The 24,386-nt window shown below is 38.6% G+C and overlaps 1 pseudogene; it reads left to right on the top strand.

The window, feature by feature from the left end:
- Nucleotides 1–719: 719 nt before the first annotated feature.
- On the top strand, nucleotides 720–23,394 carry LOC141632057 (uncharacterized; annotated as a pseudogene).
- The last annotated feature ends 992 nt before the right edge of the window (nucleotides 23,395–24,386 follow it).

Raw genomic sequence — 24,386 nt, 5'->3', positions numbered from 1 at the left:
TGGGTCCAAACACACGCACGCGCGAGCGCCGGCCCGGCCCGGCTCGAGCTCGGGCTCGGGTTTGGGTTTGGGTAGAGCACCTGCGGTGTGGGCCTTGGCCCACTTTTACCTTTTCTTTTTGGTCCTGTGTGTTTTTGAACTGTCTAAGTTCATTTTAACATGTGCGGAATTAGTCGGTCTTTGTGACTGTTAGTAGGTGCGGTTTTCTCTCCCCACTTTCAGTCCTTGACTGCTCAGTTTTAGGATGTTGTTTAGGCTCCTCTAACTGCTCTCGTTTTGATATATATAAGAGCTTACTTTGCATTTTAAAAACACAACAATCAGAAACATTTCTCCTCTCATTCTCTCTTCTATAATTTCTTGGTTAAGTATTTGCTCTCATTCCAAAGCTCCTGGCCTGGATTTTGGTCAAATATTTAAAATGATGTTTTTTTTTTAATTATCTAACTCAGTCCCCGTCATCTTTCCGGCGCCATGTCAATTTTTTCCGGTGAGAAAATGGCCTAAAAATCTAAAGTTGAGCTTAATTGCACATGATGTATAACTTATGGGTTAATTTGCACCAATCGAAAGTTGTGGGGGTAATTTGCAATAGTGTCAAACGTATGAGGCTTATTTGCTACTTCCTCGGGTCTAATTGAGATTTTTTTTTTTTTTTTTTGGGCTTAGGGGTTTAATTTACCTAGTAAATTTTGGCAGTGTTTTGGGATGAAATTGTGATGGGAAATGATGATAATGGCTGCTGTGTTCCTTTAACCAGTTTACAAGTTGGGTGAGTTTTATTTACCTTCATCTGAGATGCTCCCTCCGTCTCAATTGTTTGTTTACCTTTGATTAAATAACCTTACCGAGGATAAAAAAAGGTAAATAAATGAACTGGATGAAGGGCGTAAAATTGTTTGTAAGGTATTGCTGTGTGAATTGTAGAACTTTTATCTACAAGTTGAAGGAGTAAGATCTGCAGATAGATTATGAGAGAATGAATGCTTGTGTGTTTGTGTAAATTGTAATGATTATGAAAAAATTACCTACACTTTAGAAAAGTATTAGATTTCAAGCTCGGGCGTTGCCCGGGTTATATCACAGCAGTGGCTTTAAAGTATATCTCATGATGTTGATTAATAATCCCGGTTAGGTTTCCGTTTATTATTTCTTATAACTTTAGCCCGTATAAATTTGTCAAATTATTTTATCTATTTTTTACCCGAAGTTGTATATATTATTTTTTGTTTTACCTAACTTGCGAAAGCTTAGCTTAAAGTCTCTAATTAATGTCGCTCAAAGAGTACTCGTAAAAATTAAACTCTTTATAAAGCGCAAAAAAAGAAAAAAAAAAAGAAAAAAACTCCCTACATATAAATAGGTTAACAACTATTCTACTAAATGGCCAAGCCTTCGTTGGACTTTTTTTTTTTTTTTGAAATAAAACCACAAGGGCTTTAAGATATATTAACTAAATCATGAGAAACGAGATCATAAATGTTACGAGGCATATCCTCATACCATATTCTTCTCCCTATCTGCCATGGTTGCATATGAGCTAACTCATGGGCCACACCATTAAACTGACGTCTAACAAATAAAAACTCAACATTCTCAAAAGCTAAACATAACTCGTAAATATCATCATAAATAAGAAAAATGTCGCTCCTGCCGGTGCTCCTCTTCTTCAAGTCTTGAATCACATTCAAACAGTCACTCTCGATTATCACCCGTGCAATGCCATGCCTTCGAGCTTCAGACAACCCCAAAAGAATCGCTTCAGCTTCATGTATCTTCGGCTCCTTCTCCATCGTCGTCTGCAATGCCACGCACCACTTCACAGCACCCCCTACATCTCGACATACCACACCCAATCCCGACCCCTTTCCACTTACAAACCCCGCATCCACATTTACTTTACACCACCCCTCCCTCGGCCGCTCCCATCTTCCCACCATCCCACCGGGCACTATATCAATTCCCTCTTCCACCGATGAGTCCGCCTCATGCATCTCCTCTATTAGCTCCGTTACCCTACTCAACACAACCCGCACACTCACATTGCACCCTTCAAATATCAACTTATTCCTCGCCTCCCATATCGCCCAGCACCCAGTCATTAGAGTCACACAATCCTCCGTAGTCCCCTCCCTCATCATCGCCTCACCCCACTCCCTCACATTATCATAATCGATTTCCCTCATCGTATCCAACCCTAACCCATCCCATACTCCCCCAACCCAGTCACACCCTCGGATAACATGTAAGCATGTCTCCGCGGCATAAGAGCAAACAGGACAAAACCCATCAACCCCATTGATCCGACGAGCTAAGTTATGCTTAGTAGCAATAGCTTCGTTACACAATTGCCAGAAGAACACCTTGATACGCGGAAGTACCGGTACTTTCCAAATCTTGTTCCAAAGCTTTTTTTATTTAGACAACTTATGAACACTTTAGTTCGTAATTTTAAGCTCAGTACATCACTAACTATATCACTTTGATTTGCTTTTAGTGCTTCGATTTAGACAATTTATGATAGCTTTAATTTCTTTTCCATCTTTCTTGTCATATGTAATTGTAATTTTTTTTTTAAGATATGGTTACCAATCTAATAAATCAAGTTATGCACTAATCATACATTTTTTGCACAAAGTATGTCGATTATATGTATTTCATGTTCTATGAAAAAAATGATACTTTGTAATTTCGATCCTGTTACAATTCCTATATCTAGAATTAGGATGTGAAATAAAGTATGCATGATTTTTGATTTTAAGATGTGGTTACCTCAAAAGACAATTAGTTCATTTGATTCAACATTGTAAGCCTTGTATATATTAAGGCAGCCTATATTAGTCACATGTCACCATATTATTTAGTGTAGTTAAACGTTTATGTAATTTATCATGTTCATAAATTTTTTATTATCGCATACAAATAGTAATTTCTCATTCTCAAAGGTAGAGTAATAAATTTATAAACATTCATGTCCGTGTGAGCAATTCTTAAGTGAGAATTCTTATGTAGTTAAGTAGTTTTTTTAATATTATTTTTTTATTGTCTTCTATTGTGTTGTTTATAACTAGTTTTAAACCCGTGTAAAATTGCACGGGTATGTATTTGGGTCGGAATGAATGTTTTTTGATGAATTTTTTTTTTTGCATTCTCATTTGTAATTATGTACTTTTATTATTAATTATGTAATTCATTCCGATTATATGTAATTAATTTATTCATTCCGATTTTATATAATTATTTCATAAAATTATCTCTAAGCCAGATATTGTAGCATTTTTGTATTGACAGAACATTTTTAAGAAATAAATTCTTTTGCACACTAGTGGGACCCACCAAAAATTGAATTTCCAAAAAAAAAATGTTGTATATATATGACGTGGCTCTCTCTCCATTTAGTAAATGCTCCTGAATTAATAAAGATAGGATTAGGTCTTAAATAATAATTTTAAAATGAGACACCTTTGCAAAAAACACAAAAACCTACTTTTACATAAATACAGTTTCGCCAATCCTAATGGAAGTAGCGCTCTGAAACTCTGAACAGTTTTATTCGACGTTATGCAGAATTTATGGTGGCATGAACACAACTGTCTTAACTTGTTAATATAATCCTACCTACTAATAAGTGTATTCTCATAAATTGGTTGTGTTGCACTGTTGCATAGCTATTTCTCCATATTTATCACTCAATCTCTTTAAAGTGTTGTCTGTAAAATGACGGTATTTTAAATGAAATCTTATCAAACTGTCTCGATCCGAAACTGTACCAACATATTGGGATGCGATGACTATTCCCCAAGTACTCATGGATCCTAAAATTAAGTCACACGATTAAACAATATATACCTTACACTATTAATTTCTCCCCATATAAGTCTCGCATTATCATATTGTAAGAATTCTATATAATATACGAATCATGTGAAGAATTCTACGTAAGAATAAGGCTTTTGACCTGATTATCTTTTTGTTTTTAGTTTTCACATATTCCGTATTAGAGTTCTTGAAGCCTTGAATATGTGTGGACACCAAGTTAGAATCTAACTTTTGAATGCTAATTTTGACATGATTTTATCCTATTTAAATCTCATTTATTAATTGATTTACTTATAATTAAATTACGGATCTAGTAGTAACAAACTACTCCCTTTGTTCTAATCAACGGTTATTTTTATTTAAAATTTTACTCGCGTAAAATCACAACTCACATAAATAACTATTATTGACTGAGAAGGAGCGCAGCAATAATTAAGTTAAAAAAAACCGGTTACCTTTATCAAATGACTTTGAGAAGGTTGTAGCTCGTTTTAACATGTTTTTCGTTGTACAACCATATATTTTAAAGTTTCAAACTATTCAAATAAGTGTAGTGAAAAGTGTAAGAAGCTGGAACACTAAATTAAACCAAGTGCATAGCCACCACATATTCACCTTAGTCGTCTTTAAATAGACCAACCTTTTCATATAGACTGTAGTTAACGTAACGTATAAACCTACAAATGACGTGAAAACCCCAAAATACATATTAGGACCTCAAACATAAGCGAGTGTAATAAGAAAAATGCACCATAGAAAAACAATTGAAAAAAATTGCACCAATAATAAATAATCAAAATCGAGAAGCTATCCAAATTACATCTCATCAAGGAAATTAATAATCAATAATCAATAATATGGAGTAAGTCTCAATCCATTTTGGAAAATACTAATACCGTATGAATTTCATAGTACAGTACGGTTATACCTTAAAATTGCATCTCTGTATTTGATTTCAGTTTACTAGAAATAAATTGAAGTCAATGATCATGGAAAATTAGTACATTAGAAGCAAAGAGAATAAAGAACTTTAACTACGGTAATCGGAAGGAAGCGATCCAAATGCAAAATCACCATACAACAACAAAAGTAACAAACATAATAAACAGAAAAATAGGATAGATATGCAATGGTATCAAAAGCACCAAACTTCTTTTATAGAGAATTGAGGTAGACTATTCCTCTTCAAATACTATTAGCAAAATTGATCAACGTTCCTTTTTTTTAATCTCGGGTGTTATCAAATGCTCCGTATTATCTTATGCAATTTTTAATTATTAGACTCCTACCCTGTCTTGTATATATCAAAGATATCTTATGCAAATTTTTAATAATTAGATGATTGATATTGATTTTCTGTTTTATTTTTTATTTCTTTTAATTTAGATAAAGAAATAATATTATTCAATATTGTAATTTTATTTAAACATAAGTAGTTAATAACTCATCGACCACTAATTGTAGTGGTGCTTCCTGTTTTTAGCACTGAGGAAGCCCGATTTCAAGCATCATAGGAACTCGAATGTCATAGGCAATGAATTTGGTACGGAAGAGCTAGGCACTAGCCTCTTTTAATTGGTATTTTAGTTGCATGGAAGAGAGAGTTTCTTAAGACGTTGATCATATGGAATTAGCAGGAAGGTGAAAATAATCGACACAGAACGCAGGTGCAGTATAGCTGTTAGTGCATTTGCCTGCTCTGATGTCTCGTCAGCTTGTTTTGTTTGGCTATCTGGATGTGGATCTTGTAACTTGTGCTTTATTTAAACTTCTAAAACCCTTTTAATTTCCATTTTGTTTAAAATTCTAAATGTGGACCTTGGAGTTAATAAATTTCATGTTGACCGAGTTACAAAGGTTCTGAAGGTTGCCAGTCTTGCCCAGCCACAATTTTAGGCCAGGACAACCGATCCCCAAACAACAAACAGTGCATGGTTGAATTGTTATAGAGTTATGTGTGATCAGAAGCAATGGGAGATAAGTAGATAACTATCATGGTTTCTTTCTTGGGTTACTCTCCACCGATAGATTACGTTGTCAATCTTTATGGACTTCGTATGAAATTGTTAACTAGCAGGGTGAAAATTTTGGCTCCTGTTATCTGTGGGCCACTCGTTGCCAATCTTTTGCTGCAGATGTGAGTCAAATGTAAAGGAAAGTTTATAAGATAACAAACGTAGGCCATTGGGTAAATATTATGGGTTTACCTTTCTTGAGTTGACACTGAAAATTACAGCATAAAATAAACTTTTGTGAATCTCATTAATATTCTTCTAGTTTGTCCCATCGTAAGTTTAAAGTCCTAAAATAGTTAGTATACCTTGAGTCAGTTTGATAAATCAATCGGCTAGGACACCGGATGTTACCTTCTTCTTTGCATTAACTGGTTCTTCCCGGTACATCGGAGGGACTTGCAGTCATATCTTTCCCATCTCAGCCTTTTTCTGGCTACTGAAAGCAATAAGTTCTATATATTACTGGACAATAGGCCATGGCTCGAAGGTCTGGGATCGCGTCCAGCACACTAGTGGCAATTGATGGTTACCAAGGTAATTCAAGTTGATGACATCATGCTCCATTGTATTAATAGTCATGGACTTTATGGTTTCCTTTTTTCTTCTTTTGGTGCAGTCTAGGTTGTCCCCTTTTGCAAATAATAGAGCTTGGAAAGTTAAAAAGGCCGGTAAAGAGAAAATAGAAAAAAGGCTGAATACAGAGGAACTAATTATAGCAAGGGTTTTTCTAACGTGTGCCCTGAAGGCACACATTAAAAAACCCTTATAGCAAATGTGCAAAATCTAGTAAATCCAAATTTTCTGAAAGATGGTTCACGCTGATTGATGCTGCTACGTTATCACAAAGAGGTCACTGCTACCAGTTAAGAAGCTCAAGTACTCATTGCAGCTAAACCATAAACTTCACAGGACTTTATTTGGTTTAATTATATTTGAAGTTGTGTGGGCTGATATCCGTGGCATGAATTATCTAAATGAACTTCAGGTACTCTTTCTTCTATTTTCTCATTAGAAGGCACTTTTGCGTATAATTTACCCTTTGTTGACTTGTCGTCATACATCTACAGACTGATACATCTATGGCTTTAGAATCCAAGTTTATGAGACGATGGGAATTTGACAGTATAATGGAAGCTGTCGACAGTATGTCTTCCTGGTTTTCAGGGACAGATCATGAGCAGAATGTCCTGAGCGATTATCTGCTTGCCACTGTAGGTAACTTGTTTAGCCATGGCATTTTATCGGTTAGAGAACCATATATTATACTATGCTGAAATGTGGGTTTTTATTGCTCTTGAGTCCTCTTTAAAAAAAGGACAATCTGACTTGTGACTTGTGGTCTGTACTGATGAGTACGGTTGTGTAAAGCCTATGGATTCTTTAAACAGATTTGACATTCTTTGAGTGGCTAATTATTAATTCAGTCGGCAGGTGTAACTTGATTTTTTTAGCATGTGCGATTGTGTGAGTACGACACTGTCCGCATTCATATAATATCTGAAACGGTGGAATGTAACGATTACTGTTTAAATTTGTTGAAGTATGAGACTTTTAGTAGGTTCTAGAAGTTTCCGGAAATGTTCTAGATTTATCTGGAATGTGCTAAAATAATGTAGAAACAACTAGAATAGTCTAGAAGAGTAGAGTCATGTATGTTCTAGATTTATGTAGAACAACCTAGAACTTTTTAAACATGTGTATAAGTGGTAAGGAACTCTAGAGAGTTCCATGTCTAGGACACTCTAGAATGTCCTATTTTAGAGCCTTCTTAGGATGTAAGAGAAGGAGGAGAAGCTCTATAAATAGAGGACCTCCCCTCCCATTTCAAAGTACCAAGTGATAGAGAATAAAACTAGGTCGTTAAATGCTAGAATTAAACTACCAAATTAACAATTTATAAGCCAAATTATACTCTAGATTACTCTAATGAATAAAGCAATATAGTGCAACTAAGGGTCGGTCCCAAGAGAGGACTTTTAAGCTAAAAACTTGAATTGTAAACTATTGACTACTAGAGACAAGGTTATAAACAAACAATGGTTATCAACAATGACCAACAATCGATGAACATAGATAAAGGGGGGGTTTGAGTTGATTGGTAACATGAAACAAAGTAAAGTTGCAATCTTAGTCTAACAAGCAATTTAACAAACACTTGGTGCGTAAGATGATTCAATATTTAAGAGGACTTGGTGCAATTCTTACTTTGTAACCAACAATAGTAAAGTTTGACTCTTTTATAAGTCTCCTCTGATTATCAACCCAATACTTTCAAGTCAAGATGTTAACATACACAAATTAAACTATCCATGTATATCCTCCAAGTTTAATCAACAATTCATTAAACCATGAGTGCAAATCAAACATGAGCATTAAGAGTTGTGCCAAGACAAGAAGCTAGGATCAATTCCCATAAGATTAAACCATACAAATGAGAAAAGACATGAAATTTCCTACTTATTGTATGAATCCTTTAAACCAAATCAACATACAACAAGCTTCCTCCAAATAATCCTAGATAGATTAAACCATTTCTCTAGAATTTGTATTAGTTGGGTAAACAAGATGCAAGAGTGATCAATTATAACATTCATCTACTCAACATAAGAATTAAGCATAAGGAAAGATCATTAGATAAATAAGAAGAGATTAAAAGAGTCTTACAATATCAAAGTTGGAAACTTTGGATGAATTACACCAAGCAAGGAAGGATTTAGCCTTCCATAGTCTTCATAACCCAAAACAATAAGGAAAGATTACAACTTGAACGAAAATTGTCTTCTAAATTATTACAAGCTTAAAACCCTAAATATGAGATTAGATGAGATGATAGGATGGTAGATGATGATTTAGGTCTTCAAACTCTTGGGTATATATATAGGGCTTCACGAAAACCTAAAAAGATTTCCACTTAAGAAGCCCAAAAGAAGATTAGAAGCCCCGTAAAACAGAGCTACGCAGGCTGCGCAGCCTGCGCCAGAATTGTTCTTGCCTGCGCAATCGTGCGCAACTGCGCAGCCTGCGCCTAGGCTCGCATTTTTGGACTTCTAATTTCCAAGAGCTAGACCTCTTCAAATGTTCTCATTTCTTCTAATCTTCACTCCTACTTCTCCCAGCTGGATTTTAGGCTACATGTGAGCCGCTTGTGCCTTGTCTTGACCTTTGAAAGGTCCTCTTTGACTCTCGGGTTCCGTGCATTAAGATCAATTGTCAAACCGAGGTAAAACACACAAGTTACCACATCATACCCGATTACCAAATACTAGGAAAAGCATACTTAAAGACCCATATTAAAAGACACGAGGGTGATAAGATCATCTTCTTAGACCGACACAAAACACTACTATCAAACTCCCCCACACTTAGACTTTTGCTAGTCCCGAGCAAAACTCGAAATAAGCAAGTATGCAGTCTACAAGAGAGTGTAGGGGTGAATGATCACTCTTCCCTTTCCTCTTCCTTCTTATATCTCCCTCTTACACAACCACCATTTAAAAAGAAAAGAACTTGACTCAAATTTGACACAAACTCTTCACTCGCTCCCCCGCCTCATATCTCCCTCAAACAAGACACAACACATCTTCAAATCCGACTCATTAATATCACAACCACCCTTCTTATATCCCCTATCAAGAGATGACCACTCTCACCTTATCCCAAGGTGATAGCAAAGTGGTCTAATCAACTTCCTAAATCATCAAATTACTCCACTTATATCACCCCCTTATCACTCCATACAATGATAGTTGTGCTACTTGGTTGGCCAAACTCTATTAAGCATCAACAACACAAGTAGCCAAATCGAAAATCCACCAATTTGGGACAAGTTTTTGTGACTCAAAATAAATTAAATCCTAGACCTAGCCTCCTTCCAAGACCCTCCTTATCACTCCCTTCTTGTCCCTTCATATTTTTGGTGTTACTTTTTCAATTTTTCCATTTTTTTGTTGAAAATCCCTCATTTTGCCTAAGGTGCCCTTTCGGGTTTTCACCTTAGCTTTTCCTTTCCTCTCATGGTGGCTCGCAACTCAATTTTTCATTTTGCCCGGAACGCCCTTTCGGGTTTTCATTCCGTCGTCGGCCACCTTCCCAATCTTGCCTTAGGTGCCCACCCTTGTGGGTTTTCACCTAGTCGAGATTTTTTTTTTTTTTTTTTTACTTTTTGTTTCCTTGCATTGACAAAAGGAAGCAATTTACATATATTACAATTACTCACTCCCCCACACTTAAATATCACATTGTCCTCAATGTGGAGGAGTGCCAAATTCTTCAAAGGTTTTGGTTGGAGGGGCCCGAGCCCTCACCTTGCTCATATGCCCCCCCGGTTGCCTCTTCTTTTTTCTCTTCTTTCTCTTTCTTTCTTGGCCCTAATGTAGGCCTCATCAACTTGGGTTTCATTATGGTGGGTGGGTAAGTTGGTTCATGTTGGTGGAGAGTCATGCCAAATAGGCCTTGAATGAGGCCAAATGAGTCTTCTTGGGCTTGAGCATCATGGTATGAATCTTCAAGATATTGGTGGTGCCTTTCGTTTTGCACCCCAAATTGGTGGCTCACTTGCTCTCGCCACTCGTTTTGGCTTTTCCACATTGCTTGATTCTCCGCCCAAGCCTTGGCGTGTTGTTGTTGCCAAGTATAAGACTCCTCTTGCCTTTTAGCAATCCCTTCAAGCATTATTCTTTGAGCCAATTCGGCCTTATCTCCCAACCGTTTGTGCTCTTCAAAAGCATTACGAATTACGAAATTGTTCCAAACTCTCCAATGTTGGCCCTTGTTGTTGTTGCCAAAAATGGGAGCTCTCAACCCTCCCACTAATCTCCTTCAAAGTCCCCCGGGTATCCTCAAAGTATTGGAACATTTGATGTTGCCATGGTTCCAAAGTCGGAGTGGAGGAACCCCCGGCCTCATACATAGGGGTGTCTTGAGGCGGTTGGTAGGACGAAGGAATATGTGGGGTAGCATGAAATCCCCCCTCAATAATCTCAACCTCTCTTTCTTCCATTTGTTGGGGGCCATGGGATGGTTCAATCGCTCTTCTTTTGCGCATTCTTTGTGGGGGTGGGTTGGGGAGTTTTGTCTCGGCGGGACAAAAGAAATCGCGGACTCTCAACCCGCTTGGAAGGGGGCCATTCATTGGTAGCCTCATGTATTGCACACCCCCCTCCCCCAACCAATAGCAACTCCATGGAACCGTGTCCACGGCGTAGATCATATGGATCTCCACCAACCCCGCTTCATTGTAAAGATTGTTCCCCCACACCCTAGGTTGTTCATCGGGAATATCACCAACCAAGCTAGCCACAAAAAGAGTGACCAAACCCCCACAATTTATACTCCCCTTCTTTTCTCTATGCTTCGACGCACTTACCACAAAAAGCTTGGCCCAATCTGGAACCCCCTCCCCCTCGGACAACATCCGCCAAATGCACTCACGGACCCCATCATTTAGCTTTGTGGATTCCCCCATCGAAAAGAAGAAACAAGATATCATCCGTGTAAGAATTCGGATGGGGGGGTTTGTGATGGCGGAGGTTTTGTCATTATTTGTCATGTGAGTTTTTCCCGTGAGTGCACACCAAGTATCATTCAAGGCCGTTCCCGGTGGGTTAATGGAGGAGGGTGGCCTAGTCACTCTTAAGATCTCCCTCACCCTCTCGAAGGTTAGAGTGTGCCATATTTTGTTCAACCGGAAATTCACCCTAGCACTCTCCCTTTCCCCCGTGATTTGGACGGTAGATAGGAACTCTAAGGTATAGGCGGGGTAAGTATGTGGTTGAAGGTTCATGTACCTCTCAAGTCCTACCTTGGTGAGGAAGGCAAGGGTTTGGTCATAGATACCCATATCCCTCAAGGTCCCCGGGTGAAGGAATTTTGATATAGGCAAGGATTTACTCTCAAGGAACTTGAAGAAATTTTTCGCTTGTGTGGTTAACCCTTCATCCCCCCGAAAAGTCTTAGGTGGTGGTGGTGGTGCATCGGATTGTACTTGGGTTGAGGACTCACCCCTCTTCTTTGACTTCCCCTTTGCAAGTCCAAAAACCATTTTTCTTTCTTACAAAAGTTTCAAAAATCACTTAAAACAACCAAAATCTGAAAAATTTTCTATTGGGCAATTCAACAAACACCTTATGTGCACTAGCACAAACTTGGTTGTTTAAGGTAGTTTTGTTGAATTGTTCCTTCCCTAACAGAAAATAATTGCCAACAATCCCCAATAACCAATCACAAGCAAGGATTTAACTCAACTAAACAATGTAAATTGAATTAAACAAATTGAAAACAAAGAGAGTGGAGGAAAGTTGTTATACCTTCCCGAAAATTCTCAAACTTGCTTGAATGAAGAAGGATGTTGCATAAAAACCCCTTTGTGACCCAGAAATCCACTTGAGAAAGCTTCAATTTAACCCAGAAAATTTTAGGGTTCTTGGGAGATTGGGGGATTTTTGTCAGAAATTTGGAGGTTTGAATGTGTTTTTGATAGCAAAGATGAACTTGGTAAAGAATTTGGTGAAGGTAGTTGAGGTTTGTTGATGATATAGGATGATTTGATGAGTGTTTGAATGAATGAGAGGAAGATTTGGGGTTTTAGACGATGAAGAAGTTGGTATAGAATGAATGAATAAGACGTGATTGGGAAAGGTAAAGGAGCGAGCAAACCGACCTGCGCAGGCTGCGCAAAATTTGGGGTTGCATGCGCAATCGTGCGCAGCTGCGCAAGCCTTCTGCGCAGGCTGCGCTGAGCCTCGCAGTTTTGCTCCTTGTTTCTTTATATTAAAAATTCTATACTTAGCCAAATTTTGGCTCCTTTATCCCTTGATCCCTCTTCAAGGCTTCCTATAATGAACTTGTCTATAAAACCCGGCTCTCATCTCCTCTTCGGCACGCCTTCCAAGAGGGTTCTTGTAAATCACTACATCATTTAACAAACCTCAAGTGCTTTTTACATGTCAATGCAAATTAAATTAATTAAACAAAATTAACATGCAAGGAAATAAATTGCAGAAATAAAAAAAGCAATTAAATTGGGATAGAATATTTATAAATTTGCCGTAATTTAATGTCGATGGCTCAATGTAGTCATTGTTGGAGATTTAATCTTTGTAAATTGGATCTTCTAAAAGAAGATCCTCTTCACCTTGTAACTCGATTCCTTTGAAGTAATGCTTCAACCTTTGCCCATTGACCTTTATCACTTTTCCCGAGGCCAGGTCTTCTACCTCCACCGCTCCATGTGGAAAGACATTCTTGACTTTGTAAGGCCCATACCACTTTGACCTTAGCTTGCCGGGAAAGTTCTTGAGACGACTTTGAAAAACCAATACATCTTGTCCCTCTTCAAAAACCCTTCTTGTCACCATCTTGTCATGCTAAGACCGAGCCTTTTCCTTGTAAATGCTAGCATTGGCATAGGCATTGTGCCTAAGCTCTTCCAATTCTTGAATTTGAAGCTTTCAGTGCAATCCCGCCTCATCGACATTTTGATTGAGAGCTTTGATTGCCCAATAGGCTTTGTGTTCAACTTCTACGGGAAGGTGGCATCCCTTCCCATAAATTAGCTTATATGGAGACATGTCGATTGGGGTCTTAGAAGCCGTTCTATTAGCCCATAGAGCATCTTCTAGCCTCTTGCTCCAATCTTTTCGGTCGGGATTGACCGTTCTTTCCAAGATATGCTTAATCTTCCGGTTAGAGACTTCCGCTTGGCCGTTTTTTTGGGGGTGATAGGCCGTAGAAACCTTGTGAAGCACACCATATTTTTGAAGTAAGGTTGAGATCACCTTGTTGCAAAAATGAGTTTCTTATCACTAACAATGGCCTTCGGGAAGCCGAACCTTGAAAATATGTTGCTCTTGACAAATGCTTTCACCGTCTTTGCATCATCACATTTCGTGGGAATGGCTTCAACCCACTTAGACACGTAATCAACCGCCAAGAGGATGTAGAGGTATCCATAATAATTAGGGAAGGCCCCCATTAAGTCTATTCCCCACACATCGAAAACCCCCAAATAAAGCATCGGTTGTTGGGGCATTTCGTTTCTACGTGAGATGTTGCCAAAACGTTGGCATCTATCACAAGTATTGACGAAAGTGTGAGCATCTTTGAACAACTTTGGCCAATAGAATCCTTGTTGCGGAAGCACTTGCTTTAAAAGAAGGTATTTTAGTAGCTAAATACTTAGGAATCTCAAAGTTAATTGTGGAGGGTGATAACTTATGTGTTATTAACTCGATTCGAGGTACTTGGCAAATTCCGTGGGAAATTTCTAGTATTATCAAGGATGTGAAATTAGACCTTCATTTTTTCGATGAAGTGATAATTAAACATTGCTTTCGTGAAGCCAACAAGGTTCTTCGACTTCATGGCTTGATTGGACATTCATGTCTAACTCTTTCAAGGTGGTTTGATAGCCGGTGGCTTCAACTTACCTCCCTCATTCGAAAGGATGAGATAGGTTGGTCCTACCCTAGAGGATCAACCTAGTTTTCTTACCTAATCAAAAAAAAAATAAAAATAAAAAAAATAGAACCCGCACTCTAGGATCTTCCGTGCCGTTCTATGAGGCCCAAAGTGACCCCCATAAGCGTACTCGTGGCAATGTTTGAGGATGGATGGAATCTCTACATCCGGTACACAACGCCGAATGACTTGATCTTGTCACATCTTCCATAGGTATGGTTCATCCCATATGTAGAATCTAGAATCGGCCTTTATCCTATTCCTTTGACTTGATGAGAGTGAGGTTGGAAACTTCTTTGTTACCATATAGTTGACAAGGTTAGCATACCAAGGCGCAACGGCCTTCATAGAATATAGAGATTCAAGTGGTAAGCTACCGTCCACTACTCCCATGGTCTTCACTAGATCCTCATTGATGTGAAGCCTACTCAAATGGTCAGCTACCACATTAGCACTTCCTTGCTTGTCCTTGATCTCGATATCGAACTCACTCAACAAAAGAACCCATCTAATTAGCCTTGGTTTGGTGTCCTTCTTGTCTACAAGTTGTCTTATAGACTTGTGGTCAGTATAAATGACGACCTTGGCACCCAAGAGATAAGCCCGAAAATTTTAAATGGCATACACCACCGCCAAGAATTCCTTTTCCGTGGTGGTGTAGTTCCGTTGAGCATCATTCAAAAGTGAAGAAGCATATTGTATTACATGAGCAACCTTCCCTTCACTTTGGCCTAAAACCGCGCCAAGGGCGTAATCGCTAGCATCGGTCATGATTTCAAAAGAGAGGTCCCATCTTGGAGCTTGAATTATCGGGGCCGTCACAAGCTTTTCCTTCAAAGAATCGAATGCCAACCTACAAGCATCATCAAAAACAAACTCCACATCCTTGTGCAAAAGCTTGCACAAGGGGTAAGCAATCTTGGAGAAATCCTTAATAAATCGACGGTAGAAGCACGCGTGTCCTAGGAATGACCTTATCTCCCGAGTATTAGTGGGATATGGCAAGGTTTTTATTACTTCAACCTTAGCCACATCCACCTCAATCCCTCTCTTTGAGACTATGTGACCTAACACGATGCCGCTTTTAACCATAAAGTGACATTTCTCGGAATTCAACACAAGGTGTGACTCTGTGCATCGTGATAGGACCATAGTTAGGTGGTCCAATCAAGCTTCAAAATTGTCTCCATGGATGGTGAAGTCGTCCATGAAAACCTCTAAGACTCTTTCTACAAGATCCGAGAAAAGACTCACCATACATCGTTGAAATGTACCCGGAACATTACACAAACTGAAGGGCATCCTTCGGTATGCATATGTTCCGAAAGGGCATGTGAATGTTGTCTTGCATTGATCCTCCGGGTGTATGGGAATTTGAAAGTACCCGGAGTATCCGTCCAAGAAACAATAGAATTCCTTTCCCCCTAGCCTCTCTAGCATTTGGTCTAGAAAGGGTAAAGGGAAATGATCTTTGAATGTCACGGCATTTAGGCGGCGATAATCGATGCAAAATCTCCACCCGGTTTGAATCCGGGTGGGAATTAAAGCTCCTTCTTTACCCTCGATTACCGTCACACCACCTTTTTTAGGTACACATTGAGTGGGACTTACCCATTGAGAATCGCTAATGGGGTCGATGATTCCCATTTGGAGTAGTTTGATGATCTCTTCTTTCACCACTTCCATCATTGGTGGATTCAATCTTCTTTGTGGTTGCCGAACCTAGGGCAGAGCAAAAAATCCGATTATCCAAACTGATCCGATATCCGATCCGAATCTGATCCGAATGTTTGGATATCTGATCCAAAAGTTAAGTTTGGTTTAGATATCTGATCCAAAATCTTTGGTTTTGGTTTGGATATGGATATTAGAATTAAAACATTTGGACATCCGATCCGATCCGAAACTATAGTTTTCTAGTATAATTTCGAGAAAATAAAATTTTATTTGATACAACAACTTAATTAGTGTTTAAAAATATTCGAGAAAATATCTAGGTGATACTTAAATTTTATGTCGAGAATATTGGAATAAGAATACTAAAGAAAATCAACATGCATGACTATGAATATAATCGTGTTTCAAACTTAATTTTCAAGTAAATTCTAAAGTATGGATATCCGCATCCGATCCGATTGTTTTGGATACCCGAACATTGGATATCCGAAACATTTGGTTTGGATATTGGATATCTAACTTCAGGATTTTTAATATGGATATCCGATCCGAACTAGCACTTTGGATCAAATACCCGATCCGTACTCTGCATGCCCTAGCCGAACCGGCTTTGCTTCCCCTTCCAACCGGATCTTGTCCATGCATACGCTTGGGCTTATCCCCTTAAGATCCGCAATGCTCCACCCAAAAGCTTCCTTGTACTTGTGCAATACATCCACCAATCTCTTTTCTTGATCGCCCTCAAGTTGGTTTTAAATTATGAGGGGTAGAGTGTTGTTTTCCCCAAGAAAAACGTACTTCAAGTGGTTGGGGAGTGGTTTTAGATTAGGGGTGGGTGGCTTTATAATGGATGGGAGTGGTCTTTCAAGGGAGGCCTCTAGAGGAAGGAATTTAGATTGGTAGTCATAAGAAGAGGAAGAAAAACATGATTTTGTGGAGCTGGGAACTGCGCAGGCTACACTGGTGAGTTGCGCAGGCTGTGCCTAGGGCTTGCGCAGGCTGCGCCTGGGCTCGACATTTCCTCCTCAATTTCTCTCATTTCTTTTTCTTCCTTAGATTCTTCTAATGGTTCTTCCTTCTCCAATGCCTCTATATTTTCCTGCACATCATGAGACAACAAAAACCGCAACCCTTCCTTCTTGACATCGTTAGTAAGGGCCACTTCAAGTGGGTCCCTATGACTCAATTGGTAAACTTGATTTGCCAAAGGTTCAATTTTATCAAGAAATTAGCAAAAACTCAAATCATCGGTCTTTTTCATTGTCTCATACACATTATACTTCAAAATTTTTCCTTCAAATTCCATGGTCAAATTTCCATCATGCATGTCAAGTTTGGTTTTGGAGGTTCTCATGAAAGGCCTCCCTAGCAAAAGGGGTGTAGCCTTGGAGTCCGGCTCCATGTCCAAAATATAAAAATCGGCCGAAAACATGAATTTATCGACCTCTACCAACACATCTTCTACAAGACCTTTGGGGTGAATTATAGAGCGGTCCGCCAATTGGATCACAACATTGGTCTTAGACAAGGGAGACAATTCTAAGGTCTCATAAATGGAATAAGGCATAACATTAATAGAGGACCCCGAGTCTAGCATAGCTCTAGCAAAAGCTTTGCCTCCAATTGAGCACGGTACAGTTAGCATGCCCGAATCATCACACTTTTTGGGAAGATTTCGTTTGAAAATTGCCGAGACATGCCTACTAACCGTGACTCTTTCAACTCTTTTTCTTGGCTTTCGTTTAGGGGTGAAAAGTTATTTGAGAAACTTTGCATACCTAGGAACGGTTTTGATGATAGTAAAAAGAGGGATGTTGACCTCACATTTCCTAAAAGTTTCATAAAGATCGGAGTCTTTATCAAACTTCTTGGGATTTGTGAGGGCACTTGAAAATGGTACCTCCGATTCATATTCTTTTTCAATCTCTTCAAGTTGATCCTTTGTGTTGGTGCTTCCTTTCTTTCCTTTGTCAATGCTCAAAGAACTCTTTTCTTCTTCCTCATTAGCTTTTGAAGATGTCCCTTTCTCTTGTTCAACCACAAGCTCTTCTTCAATTTGCTCTTCAATCTCAATGACCCTTTCTTGTGACTTACCCCTTGTCTTCTTCTTTGGAGGGGATTTTAAAGTTCTCCCCTTCCTCAATGTCATAGCACTAGCATTTTTCCTAGGAGGAAATATAGTGGAGGGAATAGAATTGGAATTCCTTTGGTTTTGCTTGGCAAGTTCTTGGGCAATTTGTCCAAGTTGGACCTCAAGGTTGGCAACCTTGGCATCACTAACACCCTTGACGGCTTCAATCTTGTCAAACCTCTTGTTTGTTTTAACTTGCTCTTGCAAAATATTCTTAAGCAAGTCTTGAACACTTGGTTCCTTTTGAGAATTGGTGTTGTTACCTTGATTGCCAAATTGGGATGATTGACCTTGGTTTTGGTTTCGACCTTGGTTGTTGAAATTTCCATTCCTATTTCCTTGAGAATTTGAACCTTGACCTTGTCGGGAATTTTGGTCCCTCAAGTGGTTGAATTGGCCATTCACAAAGCTCTTTGAGGTGTCACCACCCCAACCAAGTCGAGGATTGTCTCTACTCCCAACATTGTAAGTGCTGCCGCTAGGGTCATAATTATAATATCCTCCCCCGGAAGGATTCCTAGCATTGTAATTCCCATAACCCATTGCACTTACATTTTCCACCCCAATTCCTACTTCAATCATAATGGGCTTCCTCCAAATGAGGACCTTGGTAATAGTTGCATTCCACTTGATTCCTTTGACCCCCATCTTTGTTTGGATTGTTCACCATCATGTTCTTCACTAGGTGAGTTAGGTCATTCACACTTTGCTCAAGATTTTGAGTAGATGAGGAGGAGGTTCCCATTGAAGATACATTTCTTGATCCTCTTTTGACTTCTACCATAATTTCTTGTGGTTGAGGCAAGCCTCTCAATTATTTCCTTAGCATCCGCTATGGAATAATTCTCCAAACCTCCCCCGGTAGCGGAATTGACCATCCTTTGATCTTATTGGCCTAAACCTTCTTAAAAGTTAACAAGAAGGTCATACTCACTCAACCCATGGTATGGGCGTTGAGCCACCAACCTCTTAAATCTTTCCCAATATTCATACATGGTTTCCCCATGGTCTTGCTCTATTGTGGTAATTGCCTTTTTTGCACGGTTGTGGCGTGAGTCGGGATAGAATTTCTCAAGGAAGGCCGCTTTAATTTCCTTCCAAGTACTTATGGACCCCGGAGTAAGATAGAAAAGCCAATCCTTTGCCGCATCCAACAAGGAAAACGGAAAGACGCGAAGCTTGAATTGGTCCTCCTTCACCCCATTTGGAATGGCTCCTTCACACATCATGTGAAACTCCGATAAGTGCCGGTTAGGATCATTCCCCGCTTACCCATGGAATTTGGGTAAGTTGTGAATGAAGAAACCCTTGAGTTCAAAGTTGGCATTGGCTCCCAAATGAGGGTATGTGATGCATAATGGTTGTTCATCATAGTTTCTTGCCCTTATCTCCCGAATGGTTCTATTATCGTTTGCCATTTTAGGATATTGTACTTCAATAGGGTCTACCGAAAGTGGTTCTTCTTCAACTTCGGCTTCCCTAGGTGGTCTTTGATACCACGGGTTCGTAAATAACCAAGAGTATGCTCCGAATGAATCCTCTTCAACGGGAGTAAATTCACCACCTTGTGGGGAATTAAACATAAACCTTGACACTACACAAAACAAATTAGAACTTCCACTTACTTAAAACAACAAGAGGAGTATAAAAACAACTAAGCATAAATTCACAAACTCAAGTTCTAGCTATGTTGCCCTTCCCCGGCAACGGCGCCAAAATTTGATAGAGAATAAAACTAAGTCGTTAAATGCTAGAATTAAACTACCAAATTAATAATTTATAAGCCAAACTATACTCTAGATTACTCTAATGAATAAAGCAATATAGTGCAAGTAAGGGTCGGTCCAAGAGAAGGACTTTTAAGCTAAAAACTTGAATTGTAAACTATTGACTACTAAAGACAAGGTTATAAACAAACAATGGTTATCAACAATGACCAACAATAGATGAACATAGATAAAGGGGGGGTTTTTAGTTGATTGGTAACATGAAACAAAGTAAAATTGCAATCTTAGTCTAACAAGCAATATAACAAAGATGATTCAATATTTAAGAGGACTTGGTGCAATTCTTCCTTTGTAACCAACAATAGTAAAGTTTGACTCTTTTATAACTCTCCTCTTATTATCAACCCAATACTTTCAAGTCAAGATGTTAACATACACAAATTAAACCATCCATGTATATCCTCCAAGTTTAATCAACAATTCATTAAACAATGAGTGCAAATCAAACATGAGCATTAAGAGTTGTGCCAAGACAAGAAGTTAGGATCAATTCCCATAAGATTAAACCATACAAATGAGAAAAGATATGAAATTTCCTACTTATTGCATAAATCCTTTAAACCAAATCAACATATAACAAACTTGCTCCAAATAATCCTAGATAGATTAAACCATTTCTCTAGAATTTGCATTAGTTGGGTAAACAAGATGCAAGAGCGATCAATTCTAACATTCATCTACTTAACATAAGAATTAAGCATAAGGAAAGATCATTAGATAAATAAGAAGAGATTAAAAGAGTCTTACAATACCAAAGTTGGAAACTTTGGATGAATTACACCAAGCAAGGAAGGATTTAGCCTTCCATAGTCTTCATAACCCAAAACAATAAGGAAAGATTACAACTTGAATGAAAATTGTCTTCTAAATTATTACAAGCTTAAAACCCTAAATATGAGATTAGATGAGATGATAGGATGGTAGATGATGATTTAGGTCTTCAAACTCTTGGGTATATATAGGGCTTCACGAAAACCTAAAAAGATTTCCACTTAAGAAGCCCAAAAGAAGATTAGAAGCCCCGTAAAACAGAGCTGCGCAGCCTGCGCCAGAATTGTTCTTGCCTGCGCAATCGCATTTTTGGACTTCTAATTTCTAAGAGCTAGGCCTCTTCAAATGTTCTCATTTCTTCTAATCTTCACTCCTACTTCTCCCAGCTGGATTTTAGGCTACATGTGAGCCGCTTGTGCCTTGTCTTGACCTTTGAAAGGTCCTCTTTGACTCTTGGGTTCCGTGCATTAAGATCAATTGTCAAACCGAGGTAAAACACACAAGTTACCACATCATACCCGATTACCAAATACTAGGAAAAGCATACTTAAAGACCCATATTAAAAGACACGAGGGTGATAAGATCACCCTCTTAGACCGACACAAAACACTACTATCAAACTCCCCCACACTTAGACTTTTGCTAGTCCCGAGCAAAACCCGAAATAAGCAAGTATGTAGTCTACAAGAGAGTGTAGGGGTGAATGATCACTCTTCCCTTTCCTCTTCCTTCTTATATCTCCCTCTTACACAACCACCAATTAAAAAGAAAAGAACTTGACTCAAATTTGACACAATTTCTTCACTCGCTCCCCCACCTTATATCTCCCTCAAACAAGACACAACACATCTTCAACTCCGACTCATTAACATCACAACCACCCTTCTTATATCCCCTATCAAGAGATGACCACTCTCACCTTATCCCAAGGTGATAGCAAAGTGGTCTAATCAACCTCCTAAATCATCAAATTACTCCACTTATATCACCCCCTTATCACTCCATACAATGATAGTTGTGCTACTTGGTTGGCCAAACTCTATTAAGCATCAACAACACAAGTAGCCAAATCGAAAATCCACCAATTTGGGACAAGTTTTTGTGACTCAAAATAAATTAAATCCTAGACCTAGCCTCCTTCCAAGACCCTCCTTATCACTCCCTTCTTGTCCCTTCATATTTTTGGTGTTACTTTTTCAATTTTTCCATTTTTTTGTTGAAAATCCCTCATTTTGCCTAAGGTGCCCTTTCGGGTTTTCACCTTAGCTTTTCCTTTCCTCTCATGGTAGCTCGCAAATCAATTTTTCATTTTGCCCGGAACGCCCTTTCGGGTTTTCATTCCGTCCTCGGCCACCTTCCCAATCTTGCCTTAGGTGCCCACCCTTGTGGGTTTTCATCTAGCCGGGATTTTTTTTTTTTTTTTTTTTTTTACTTTTTTTTCTTGCATTGACAAAAGGAAGCAATTTACATATATTACAATTACTCACTCCCCCACACTTAAATCTCACATTGTCCTCAATGTGGAGGAGTGCCAAATTCTTCAAAGGTTTTGGTTGGAGGGGCCCGAGCCTTCACCTTGCTCATATACCCCCCGGTTGCCTCTTCTTTTTTCTCTTCTTTCTCTTTCTTTCTTGGCCCTAATGTAGGTGTCATCAACTTGGGTTTCATTAATGGCGGGTTGGTAAGTTGGTTCATGTTGTTGGAGAGTCATGCCAAATAGGCCTTGAATGAGGCCAAAGGAGTCTTCTTGGGCTTGAGCATCATGGTATGAATCTTCAAGATATGGGTGGTGCCTTTCGTTTTGCACCCCAAATTGGTGGCTCACTTGCTCTCGCCACTCGTTTTGGCTTTGCCACATTGCTTGATTCTCCGCCCAAGCCTTGGCGTGTTGTTGTTACCAAGTATAAGACTCCTCTTGCCTTTTAGCAATCCCTTCAAATATTATTCTTTGAGCCAATTCGGCCTCATCTCCCAACCGTTTGTGCTCTTCAAAAGCATTAGTGATCATAATCTCAACTGACAGTGTATCTCTTGAAGTAATGATGATTCTTTACTTACACTGCCAGTTGAGATTTTATTTTTTACCAGCTAATTTAGTGATCGAACATATATCTTATTATTATGGAAACACCTAGGTCTAAGTGGTTGATAGTGTTATATTTACTTCTTAGTCTATAATACTTCTAGATATCAATTTCCAGCTAGGTAGCACCAAAACGGACACAGACACGACACGGACACGTGATACGGCATCCCATGAAATTTAGGACACGGGACACGCTATTTAAATTTAATAAAATATATATTTTATGGTTATAAATAACGAATGATTTTATTTTTTTAATGTATTTGATATTAAATTTAAATAAGTGAAGGTAAACTTTGACCTTGACTATAACTAATTATCATTTTTCAGCCAAACCCATCTTCTAATCAATCTCTTTTGACATTTTATTGCTCGTCTAAACTGTATCATGTTTAGGCAGGTGTCCGACGAGTGTCGGGTGTCGGACACGGGACGGCTACTTAGGAGGAGTGTCTGTGCTACCTAGATTTCCAGATATCTCATGACTACAAGAATTTAAAACTTCTGCAGATGACATTTTTTTTGACGCTGAAGAAGATTTCTCGGATGAAGAAACTTTATGCTTTTATGATGCTCTTGTGGAAAATGATTCATCTTTTGGGGCTCCAATTGATTTGAGTGATCTCTTGAAGCAGTTGAAGACGACTTAAAATCTTGCGTACTCCGCCACCTTCTAATGAACCTTATAAAAGAAGAAAGGTCACAAGATCTGACAATTCTCGGAGTGAGTTTGGTACCTTCTCAGAAACTACTCTCCCCAAAGGAATTGACAACCCATTAAATCATAATGCGATTAACATTGAATCTACTGAATACAAAGACGTGTTACTTTTATTTAGATTCAATGACAGAGACCTTCCTTATAAATTAAGAGACATAGTCATGTCGACTGCGTTCTCGAGTCTCTTGGAATCTGGTCTTCCATCTTGGGTTATATTTCTTCAATCATACCCTGTCTTTTGCCATGTTTATCGACCATGGATGTGTCCTCTTGCAAGAGCTTTGTATGTGGTCATTTCAGTTGCTACTGTTGTTATTGGGTTCTACGACCTATGCAAGAATGTCCCACTACTTAAGGCAACTGCGTCTCGTTTGTTTGGACCCTTGTTTGATCGGATAGAAACTTGGGAGATGGTAACGAGAGTCAAGTACCTGGGAACAATGCTATTAAAAGCAGGTGGGTTATGGCCATATTTTTTTTATTCTTTGCTTGATTCAGTTTCATTTCAAGTTTTTGAATTATTACGTAGCTTTAAAAGCAGGTCTGTCATACAGATTTTGGAGGCCTTGTTCAAAACGTTGAGGCAAGGCTCCTAAATTAGAAGAAAAACCAAATAATCCAATAGATTAAATATAAAATTCACATCTTATAGAAAATAATACTGGTAATAAAAAAAAGAGTAAATTATCAATTACACCCACGCATAATTCACTTTTTTACATTTACTCCCACGTCAAATTTTTTTTTTAAATTACACCCAAATTATTTGCTCAGGTTACATTTTGCACCCAATACCATTTTCAGGCCAATTTTCCGTCAAAATTTATTTTTTTTGTTTAAAATATTAAATTTATGACGATTTTACCCTTGTTCTTTTATTAAATACTTTGTTTGACTTGTTTCCCCCCTTTTCCATCTCTT

Source organism: Silene latifolia, chromosome Y (assembly GCF_048544455.1).
Source record: "Silene latifolia isolate original U9 population chromosome Y, ASM4854445v1, whole genome shotgun sequence".
NCBI classification, from domain to species: Eukaryota; Viridiplantae; Streptophyta; class Magnoliopsida; order Caryophyllales; family Caryophyllaceae; genus Silene; species Silene latifolia.
Note: the sequence above shows the minus strand (reverse complement) of the source record. Positions and strands in the feature narration are given on the sequence as shown.